At 32.7% G+C, this 11,983-nt stretch overlaps 1 pseudogene; it reads right to left on the bottom strand.

Annotated features, from left to right (window-relative positions):
- Positions 1–2,673: 2,673 nt before the first annotated feature.
- Positions 2,674–5,466, bottom strand: LOC110898110 (annotated as a pseudogene).
- Between the last annotated feature and the right edge of the window lie 6,517 nt (positions 5,467–11,983).

Consider the following 11,983-nt stretch of genomic DNA (forward strand, 5'->3'; position numbering starts at 1 on the left):
CCCAAACACCCACATTAAGTGGACACAAATCTAAACAACATTCCAAACAAAAGTATCATTCTTTAATTTATAAAAGGAAAACAAACATGAAGAGTGTACAACCACAGAAGAGTATAAAATAAAACTGATAGAGTGGTAAAGCATGAAATTGTGTCATTTTAATGAAAAGGTAAACGATAGGCAACATTGGGAGAAAGTGTAATAACATTCAAATATGGTTGGTTTACTGCCTATATTTTCTCAGCTTTTGGATCGTTCTCTTTAACCTCAAAGGTGGTCTCTTTTCGACCTGTTGGCCTTTTTATACGACAACAATCCAACCAATTAAAACACTTGACATAACCACAAACAAATAAATTTAGAAAGTCAAGAGGATACATGTTAAGTAATACATAAAAGAGTAAATTACGATTTTTGCCCCTGTGGTTATATCACTTTTACCATTTTAGCCCAAAAAAGAATTTTTTAACATCTGAGCCCCTAACGTCTTTTTTTTTTCTAACCCTTGTGGCCCCTAACGTCTTTTTTCAATTTTTTTGGTCCCGTCATCACTTGCAGAAGCAAGAAGCATGTTATCCTGCAAATAAAAATCCACCCAATATAGTCACAAAATTTAAATTGTTTCAAAGGATTCGGGACTTTCAAATTTCAACTCATTTGAACAGTTTCACTTTTACCTTTTTTTTTATATATTTTGCTTGTGAAAGACGAAAAAAACCACAACAGAACCATTCATAAACAAATGGGTCGAAATCACCATCTCTACAGGTCCATAAATATATAGACCCATACATCTTTAGCACCCCTCTAATGTAATCTCTTTTGGTCTTTATAAAAAGGGTCACACGGGCCAATTTTGCAAAAAAAAAAAAAAAAAAGTGGACTATCTGTAAAAAAAAAAAAAGACTGAAAATAGACATCCATATAGATAGCAAGCCCAAAGTTGGACAACTGATGTAACATCAAATATTGGAAAAATAATTTGCAATGTAAGAAAAGAAAACCATACCCTTTTTCCCAATATTTTCAAAAGAAACAGTGTATATGAAATGCCTATCGTATTTAGATTAATAACATAAGCATATAGCATCATCAGCTGCTCCAATAGCGCTATTATTCCTTCCTTGTCACGTTAAGCGTTACAAAAACATAAAATCTATACTTTACCTATTGGAAGAGCTGACCATCGGTTAAATCCCTGTCTACTTGGTATGTTTTTTCTTTAATTCCCGTACTTACCTTTCATGACATAAACTAAATAAGTATTTTACAGTGACAAACAAACAGATTTTAAAAAAAAAGTATAAAGTATTTAAACTACGTTGATACGCTAGTTGCTACCTTGACTAATGGACTAAGAAATTGGTTCGATCATGATAATCAAACATAAAAGTTCAAGCTCTCTAAAAATTATGCTTCTCTAAGTATGCTTTCCTTCATTCACTTACCAAAATCTAACTCCGCGACTACGCTTATTTGATATAATTTTATTAAGTATTTGTTTATTTTTTATTCTAATTTTAGACATATTTTGTTTTTCTTTTATAACTTTTAAGATCGATGTTTTATAAATTAATGTCGTTTAACTTCTTTTGTTATTCTAATAATATGTGATAATGCTATATAATTCGTTGAATATACTGTTGCGACATATTTATTTTATTTACGTTTTGATAAAAGTTTTGTTAAAAATTGATTGAGTTAATTATAATTGATTTTTTTTGTTGATCATTGTGACAAACCAAATCGAAACTATCTCAACACCGTTGGTGGCAGTATAGAGGACCTTTTATATCATAAGCTATAGCGAGTTTCGGTGACGAACTAAACTGATATTGTCCGAACAACATTGGTATCACGTCAATTTTAAATTAATATCGGTACCAATACTTATACTTTTGAAACCTTTATCGATATTTATTTTTATATTAATTTTTTTATCAATGTAAAACATGTGTCGATATGTTTTGGGGCATCTCATGACTTTATTGTTTAGGGTTTATCTTTCGGTCGCTATACAAAGTGTCGATTATGGCTTTGGCTTGTTAATACATATTGCTTCAAAACTTGTACCTATGGCAAAATTACATTTTTATCCATCATATTCGCTTTATATATATAGAGAGAGATTAATATGGAGCAAATAAACCAAGATCCATGCATTGAGAATAAAAGTCCAACTGTTGGATAGGTATGGATAAGCATTTGATACTGGATACCGGTACCCACTTTCTCTATTTTTCGGTACTGGTACTGGTACGAAACTAGTATTTACGGGTAAAACACCAGTACCGGTACCCACTTTTCCTGATTTCGGTTTCGGTTCCAGTACCGGTTCAGTACCGAACCGGTACCGTACCCATCCCTAATCAAAAGTGTTATAATATGGATTAACAACTTTTGTTTAATGAAACTGAACTTTATTATAAACAAACTAAAAAGTTTAAACAACTCCATAGCAAGATGCTATCAGTAACATACAGCAGAATCAAAAGAGAAATACTTTATTATAAACAAACTAAAAAGTTTAAACAACTCCATAGCAAGAAAGTCAACATTTTTTGCTTTGTTCTTATAAAGAGTGAATATTTTTTGCTAAATGACAATATGGATCTGTGTAACTAATTTTATATTTTATGATGCTTATGTGTAAATATTTTATTATTCAAAATATTTATAACAAAAGGAAAGAAAAGAAGCTATATAGAAAAACATTAAACATCCATCAATTCATGTATTTTATGAAGGAAAAAAAGGTAGAAAAACAAACAAATTATATATCCAGAGGTGGGATTTTATGTCCAAAATACAGATTAACAGTTGATTCCACATTACTGAACATCTGGGCCAGTGACTCGTGTAGTAAACGGGTCGATCCTAACCCACAACAAAGAGAAGATGGATGCAAGAAGAATAGACCACACGACGACAATAGTAGGCATCCGGTTTTGTTTCCCCATAAGACCCTTAAGGAAAGGGCAGAGATGAACAATCACCCAAAACGCAAAGAAAATTTTACCAAACAGCGGCCCCCACGACTGGTATCCGCTGTTCATAGCATACGAGATACCCGCAACCACACCCACCATATTCACCACCAAGAGTATTTTCGGTGGAATCAAGAGCGTCGTCCATTTAAACATATAGTTCAGCGTAATCATCGTCTTCATCAGATGCCTTCGATGTGACGCTAAAGTTGGTGTATATACCCGCAAGCACTTTCAACAGACCTTGAAAAACAGCGAAAAGATGGGCGGAAACACCACCGATCACCCAGAACTGTTCGTTTCTCCACCACTCGTCGAACCCGACCCTGCTCCATCTCATTTCAAGTATTCACGTTGCAAAAATGGAAAGAAATAGAGATATAAACCATAAGCTGGTAACGTACAGTAGACCAGAAGCGGAATTGCGGTGACTGGATAAATGGTTGTGTTTATGCACGCAAGACGTTCGAGCCATTTTAGTCTTCCACTATAAACATATGGCATGCGTACAGATTATGAGTAACAAAAGCTTAAAAATTCACAAAAAAAAAATCATGCTAAAACGCTAAATCACAATAAAAATATGACAAAAGGATGATTAGTTCATTATTATTACCTGCGACAATATGATCACCTTGTTCTTTTGTATTTTTAATTTCTTGCATCAATGATGCCCAACATGAGTTAAAAGAAGTCCCACTGGTGTGTAATTTTGAACCTTTATTCCAGATTATCATGATGCACATGCACCATTAAGTACACTTCTATTCATACTGAGTTTATCAAATTCACCAAGATGGTCAACTACATACAAAGTCAAAAGTAAGAAACGATATTGAGTTACTTCATTATAGTCAAAAGTAGGTTGGCTTCCTCATAACAACATGAGAATAATCATCAGTTCAACTTCATCAAAACCATCATCACCGTAACTTAAAATAATGATGATATTTTTGGAAACCCAAGAGCAATTTTTAACTTCATAAATAACTGAGATTGTTTCACCCCAATGTCTTTTTAGTCTAATGTAACTTAAATTTGTTAATATTTCAATTATAAAATCAGATTCATGAGAGTCTAGTGAAGTGTACAACAAAATTGGTTAAAAAATCAACCTGGAAAACAGGAACACCGAAGAATCTGAACTCAGTCGCACCTCACAACAACATGGCTTCCAATCCTGCACCATCATCAATACTTGTGCCTTGTGTAACTTCCGGCTATGTACACATCTGTGAATCAAAAAGTGAATGAAAAAGTATTACATTAACATTACAAATTTAAAACTAATCGATACTGTACTAATTATGAATATGTGAATTTGTGAAACCTAAATTCAATTGCGAAGTTAGCAAAAATACGAGAGTAAGAGTACCTGAGGTTGAGATTCATCAGCAACATCATAATCGCTTCTAGGGTTTCATCATTTTGAAGAAGCAGGGCTCATAAGGAAGCCATAGGTGAATTGAATGAGTCGGCAAGGTGAGAGGATGACGGAAAAGATGGAGAAGGAAGAAAAAAGCGCAATTGAACACAAGATGTCTGCATCTTATATAGGCTAAGAGGACGCTCCTCAGCGATGATTCAGGGACGTGGGAGAGAACCGCTCAACTACGCTTACTAAACGAAGGTCGATCAGATCATCTATGAGTCCTTATTGGCAACAAAACCCTGAATCTCCACCTTTAAAAGTGTAAATCGGCTCAAATCAGACCTAGAAAAAAACAATCTTCAATCTAGAATAAATTGAACGAATTATAGCGAACTTTGTATACCTGTAAATTTCGTAATCCAGATTTGTGGAGAATATAGCGAGAGTTGAGAATACATGTGATACCAGAATGTTTGAATATAGTGAGAACTGAGAAGCCCCTTTGTGAGAACTGAAATAGACACATAACCAATTAGAAACACATGGAAATCTCGATTCTACAATGAAGATTGAAGAACAATAGGAAAGGAATATAGTTGTCAATCATATATTTGGAACTGAAATTTCCGACTCGAGTCGAGCAGATATACCTCCGTTTCCCAATCGGTGGTCGTCTTCACAGAAATTCCGTCTGTAATCTCTGGTTTCAATAGATCCATTAGATTGATAACTAACAATCAACAAACAAAAAATTAGGGCAGAAATAATTAAACAAAAAAAAAGGTAGAATCACACACTATTGTTGATTTGGGTTTTGTTGGGGAGAGACGGGCAGAGAAAATTCGAGAGGATGAAGTGCTAACGGAGAGGATGTCTGATGATAGTTTTATACACAGACGACGTGGGAGAAGTTTGGGGAGCGTATGAGAGAGAGAGACACACAACCGCTGCAACAATTGTCGGGGGAAATGGGGGAGAAAATAGAGGAACCGCTAAACTGCCAAATTTTGGGGTATTATTACGGCTGAGATTTAATCTCACGAATAACTTCCAAGATTGAATGGCCATGATCATCTCAAAATCAGTATTTTTGTCAAAATTGGCAGTTTCTTAGCCGCGAACAATATATTAATAATAATAAGTAACCACCTTTTAGGTGGTTGAGTTATGGAGATAGTGGGTAGCAAAAGATGGAGGTAACCACCAGATGCAAAAACCGACCATAACCTTTTGGAACCGCCACAAGGGCGGTTATTTTAGTGAGTTTAAACGGCCTAGATTTCATCTCAGCAAGATCTAATGGTGGATATCGATTTGGAAGGTGGTTAGACTTAATGGATTTAATATATATATATAATTGCAAACATCACCAAAAAGCACACTAAAAACATCCTTATTGTGGATGCTTTAATATTTGTCATTCGAAAAGATTCCCTAGTTACATAGCAAACCATAGTTATCGTAGCAGTGGTGCTTATTGTAAGCCGTGTTTCTAGAGTTGATGTGGAGAAAGAAATCAACTTCCTGATCTTAAACAACCATGTTTAATTTATAGGTCTTTCAACAATACTGCAAACAACGGACCTCTCTATCTCTTTGGATAGATGAAAGGTTTGCTCTCATCTCACCTTCCTCAGACACTACTATTTGATGGGACTTTTACTGGATATGTTTGTTTGCAACTTTTTAAGATACATTCTTCTAATTGAAATGGTCACAAAAGAGAAGGTTCAATAGATGACAATAATATCATAACACAGATAACATGACCAAGCGTGTTTTCCACAGCTCGGCTCTCTTGTGCTTCAAAACCGCTCTTCCATTAGTAGAGCTCATTCTTAAACAAAATCCGTGAGTGTGGGTTGATGACTTTCACGACCTGTTTCTCTTTGTTTGAGCAAGTTGCTGGCTCATTAAAATTGCATCAGAAAAATAATTTTATGGAAATTACCATTTATTGTCGAGATTATAAAAAGGCTCTAAAAAGAAGCAATTTATATTAGTAAAATTTAGGTAACTGCCTGAGGCCCTATCCCCAAAATTCAAAATCCTCTTTCGATCACAGTCTTCAGGTTCATACGAATTTCACAACATACACATACTAGGTTCTTGTTGTTAAAAGTCTGAGTTGTTTCCGATTGGATTTTTCGAAAGAACCACCAAAGTAATTCGATCTGAAACTTTGAAAGTAATTACATGTCTCGCAGATTGTCGGTTGCATTCTAAATTCCCCAACACACTTTCAAATGAAAAAAAAAAGCAACGGACTTTTAATGTTGTCTAGATAAAAGAAAAACATATTACAAAATTCAAAATAAACAAACGGACTTACCAAATGAAAAAGAAACGGACATATAATGTTGTTTAGATAAAAGAAAAACATATTACAAAATTCGAAATAAACGAACGGACTTATAATGTTTGTTTAAATAAAAGAAAAAACATATTACGTAATTCGAAATAAATATAGAGCATGACAATTGGTCTTTGATGCACACTTGCATTAGGTTTATAACCCGACACAAGTATGTTATCAGGACGATTTAGGATTGAAACCTTTGATGAAGGTTGTTGACACACGATGAAGACGAACAATTTGTATGGGAAAGCATCGATCGATTTGAGGATTAGCGCACTTAAAAGGTAATTTTGTAATTTTAGTTATTTTATTGTTCGAATCCTTATACATATTTACAAATAAAATACATGGTGGCCCATTGGCAAAGACAAAGCCTTTAAAAACACCTAAGTTGGGAAGGGGAAGGTCTTGGGTTCAAGTCCCACAGACAACAGGAGATTAAAGAAATTAGCCGTTTAAAAAAAACAAACTATAATCCTTATACAAATTTGCAAATAAAATACATTGCTAACTATCATTGGAATTAATTCGAGATACTTCAAGTTTCAGTGTGTTTAAAACGTCTGCAAATATTCTACGAAACAAACACATGAAATATCTTTCTAAGTTTTTATTTTGTGATTCGAATCCTACGAAAAATTTACAAACTAAATACATAAATAACCGTCGTTGGAATTACTTTCAGATTCTTCAAGTGTTTAAAACGTTTCAATTTGTTTGCAAACATCCAACGAAACAAACACACGAATATCTTTCTCTCCTTTGTTTTCATTAGTGCAAATGACAATCGTTGAGTTTATAGCAAGAAAGTGACTCACTAATCGCTATACACAAAGAACACTTTTTGTGGCTAATATTGATGCTAGCATTGGGTCTTTACATCCAAGATAAGCTTTATTATCTATCTTTATTTTTGTTTATTGTTGTTTTAATTATCATAATTAAATAAAACAATGTATACTTCTTGTATTAGACACTTCAATAGTAGAAGAATTAGTCAATTGGTAAAATGGGAAATATTAAATAGTTTTTTTTTTTTTTAATTCCAAAACTCAAAAGGTATATTTTGTTTTGATTTAACAGTTTATAGTATGACAGATTGACAACAAAACGGAGTCATAGATAGAAATGAATGTATACTTTTTGAGATGAAAAAAAAAACATATTAGTTTTGACCTTAAACTTAAAAGTTAAAATCATAACTTCTTTATACATAGAGAAAGTATTGGTAGTTATGTCAAATCTTAAAAATAATTAAAAATTAACCGGATGAAAATTAAATTAGACGTCTAAGAAAACACGTCATCTAATGGCACAACTAAAATAAGTAATTATATTTAAACGAAATACTGAAAAATAAAGTTTCAATCAAAGTGAAATTGAAAGATGCTCGATCCAAGGAATTTAGGTTTTTGATGTAGCAAACCGAGTTAGTTAGTTTATAATTAGTAAACTGTGATAAAACAAGAGATAAATAGGGAGAAAACAATTTTATTTCCAGTTCAAATTTACAGTTTTGGCATCGTGTTAGGTTCTTTTTATTGGAAAAACTATAGTAGTGTTTCGTTTTAGTTGGTTGACTCAATGTATTTTTTTTGGAAAAATTACAAGTTTTGTCCTTTATCTTAATACCATTTTTCAGCCGGTATCTTTTCAACGAATTTTAATAGGTTTTGCACTTTATAGGAAAAATCCTTGCACGTCTTGTCATTTATACCAAAAGATATAAAAACTTTGAATATATCACGATATTAGTTAGATAACAAAAGATATAAAAAATAACCTAAATTAAAATATTTCAAAACATTTTAATTGATTATAATAAGTTTGAATATATCAGTGTTACATAAGTTTAAATTACGATGTAAATTTACATGATTTGCGAGTATGTCGTCACGAGTGTTTTTATTGAACTCTTTTAGATTTCAAAGCGTTAACCTTTTCCATATTTAAACGTTATTTTTAACATTGCATCTACATTTCAACTTATGTTTTTGTTTAAAATCAACCCACCCGCCTAGAAGTGCGGCCATAAACATCTAGTTTTTGTGGATAACTATTTAATCCCCATAAAATTCCAAATACTTTAAGTCCACAAACTCTTCAAGTCTAACTCGTACAAAAATCTCAAACTAACATGTGTTTGAAGATTTTACTACTTAGGAATTGAAATGGCCAAAAATAATTAATTGTATTTGATTATTATGTGTTTAGTTTTTTAAAAGTGTTGCACTTATAACTCAATAATAATAAACACAATATTACAAATTCTCAAAATTTATACATTAAACAAATAATAACTAATAGCTACAATCAATGCTTAATGAGATGAGATGTTGAGATAAAGCATAAGAAATTAAAACTGAGATTATTGTGGATGGGCCTTCTGTCCGCTATATCATTTTCATTTCGGCCCGATCTCACTCGAATAGGGATGGATGAAAATGATGATATCCGACCATTGGTTAAATCAAATAATTGTTATTAACAACTTGGTCCCAAGACATAATAAGGATTTTGAATATTGAGGTTTCATGATAAAAAAAAAACTATCAAAAAAGTCATTTATCTATGAGATTATATTCGGATATATAACCATGAGATACACACAGGGCCGGTCCAACGATTTTGTCCTAAGCGAACTATAAACTCGAGGCCCTTTTAAAGTGATCCTTTTTACGATTCGAATTTAATTTATTGGTAAAATTATAAAAAAAAATATTGTAGAATCAAAGATATAATAGCAATCAGATTAAATTATCAAAATGCCTAGATTATCAATTGCAATGAAAAAAAATCAAATTATCATAATAACTATATTATCAACAACAATGATTTTTTTTTTATCATAAATCAAATTATGAAAAAAGAAAATAAATCAGAATAACTAAAAAAACTAACAAAAAAAATCCGATTAACAGCAAACTAATATATAGGTTTTTTTTTTTTTTTTTTTTTTTTAAACGGAGGCCAAAAACTTTGGGGGCCTAAAAGTGCTTCAATTAGATGACCCTTGGGCCGGCCCTGGATACACATACATATACTATAGTCTATGTTCTTGTATATGCTTTCACGTTACATAGAAAAAACCCTCACGTAACGTAAGAGTGATTGAGTTATGAATATATCATTAGGAACAACATGTGGTTCTAGGAACTTCAATAGACTTTCATCATGGATTGCGGCAATAATTGTGTATTTTTTATACATATTCTTATAACAAAAGAAGAAGGATCACGGAAAATAGGAAAGGACCCTTGGAATTTTCCATGACTAGGAATTCGAAACCATATCTCATATGTGAATTTGAGGCAGAACAGGTGTATTGATGATGTTACGCAACTACAAAGTTCACGTGAAATAGTTTTGTATATCATATGAGTTAAGTGATTATTGTCATTGATGAAAAAAGTTTGATACACAAAGATAAATATAGAAATAAAGCAGATTTACGAACTTGTAACTGTATGTATAGTTAAAGTTATTCTGAAATAAATACAAATAACATAAAGCATTATGTCATTTTCTCTTCTATGAACTTTTTAAAAGATAGTGGATATGTTGAATATTCCTATGGTGAGTAGGTAGAAACTTGTCTAGAATGCATGGCAATTATTATTGGGTTGGGTAACCCAAACAAATAATTGTTTAAAAGAACTAGCTCTCGTTGAAAGTTAACGGCATATAACCATGAGATTCACATCTATACTAGTGGGGTTAGGTTTAATTATGTTAAGGGTTTGAGCCCTATAAAGACGGATTTGATGTAATTTAATCTGTTTAAAAAGCCATATATTGAATATATATATATATAGGGAGGAGCTCATGCAAGAACCACCCTTATTGTGAGAACCTTGAGAACCAATGTGAACACAACCTAAAATAGCTAAAAAACCTAACCTCCACCCCCCTCCCCAAAAAACCTAACCCCCCCCCCCCCAAGTTAACCCCCCCAAAGCTAAATGCTAAAAACTAAAACCCTAAAAAAAACCTAAACCCCCCCCCCCTCCAAAAAAAAAACCTAAACCTCCCTCCCCCACCGCCCAAAAAACTAAACCCCCCCCCCCCACCCCCAAAGCTAAAAACTAAACCCCCAAAAAACCTAAAAAAATCTAAAAAAATAAAAAAAAATCTAATTTTTTTTTATATTTTTTATGCTCAAATTGCTACTTTTAGTGGCCAATTTTTTTTTTTTTTTTTAAAAAAAATTAATTTTTTTTTTCTTCGAAAAGTAGCGATTTTTATATAAAAATATTAATTTTTTTTTTTTGTGATTTTTAGCTATTTTTAGGCATTTTTGGTGTGTTCACATTGGTTCTCGCGGTTCTCACAATAAGAGGTGGTTCTCGCATGATCTTCTCCCTATATATATATATATATATATATATATATATATATATATATATATATAGGGGTCCGCTAAAATAAGAACCACCTCGAGTTGTAAGAACCGTGAGAACTACACCGTACGGGGCGAGGTGGACCAATTTTTTTTCATAAACGTAGATACGTGTATTATAAACACATTTATAAAAAAAAAATTTCAAAAAAAAAGAAGTTTTTGAGCACCACAAGTGTGTGTTTACGGGTACCGTAAATTTTCTGGTAGGATTTACGGTATCCGTAAACACAAACTTGTGGTGCTCAAAACTACACACATGACATTTTTTTTTTGAATTTTTTTTTACAAATATGTTTATAATACACGCATCTACGTTTATGAAAAAAAATTTGGTCCACCTCGTCCCGTACGGTGTAGTTCTCACGGTTCTTACAACTCGATGTGGTTCTTATTTTAGCGGTTCCCTATATATATATATATTTAACAACAACTATATATAAAGACCCGGCCAGTAGCTGGAAAACAGTACACCAAAACAACAATTACAAGAAAATCGACTATAAAAAAATTCACCCATTTCTTTCATACAAGGGCCCTAAACTTAATGTATTTCTGATCAAAAGAAAAGCATCTTCTTTTATCAACTCGACCATTTTAAAATATGGCACCTCCTTGTCGTTGAGCTCTTTCTCATTTTCGCAAGCCACAGTCTCCAAAACTTAGCTCACTATCACTATCGACATCACCTTCTTCCAATACTTCGAGTCATCGTCTTTAGGAGGATCAATCTCCATCTACCTACAAAGTTGCCTCCAAACACTTCTAGCTGAGAGACACCCCACAAAAATGTAGTGCACATCCTTATTATCGAGCCCACACCTGCAACATAAAGTATCGTTTAACACCATGCCTCATCAAGTCAT

Source organism: Helianthus annuus, chromosome 15, assembly GCF_002127325.2.
Source record: "Helianthus annuus cultivar XRQ/B chromosome 15, HanXRQr2.0-SUNRISE, whole genome shotgun sequence".
NCBI classification, from domain to species: Eukaryota; Viridiplantae; Streptophyta; class Magnoliopsida; order Asterales; family Asteraceae; genus Helianthus; species Helianthus annuus.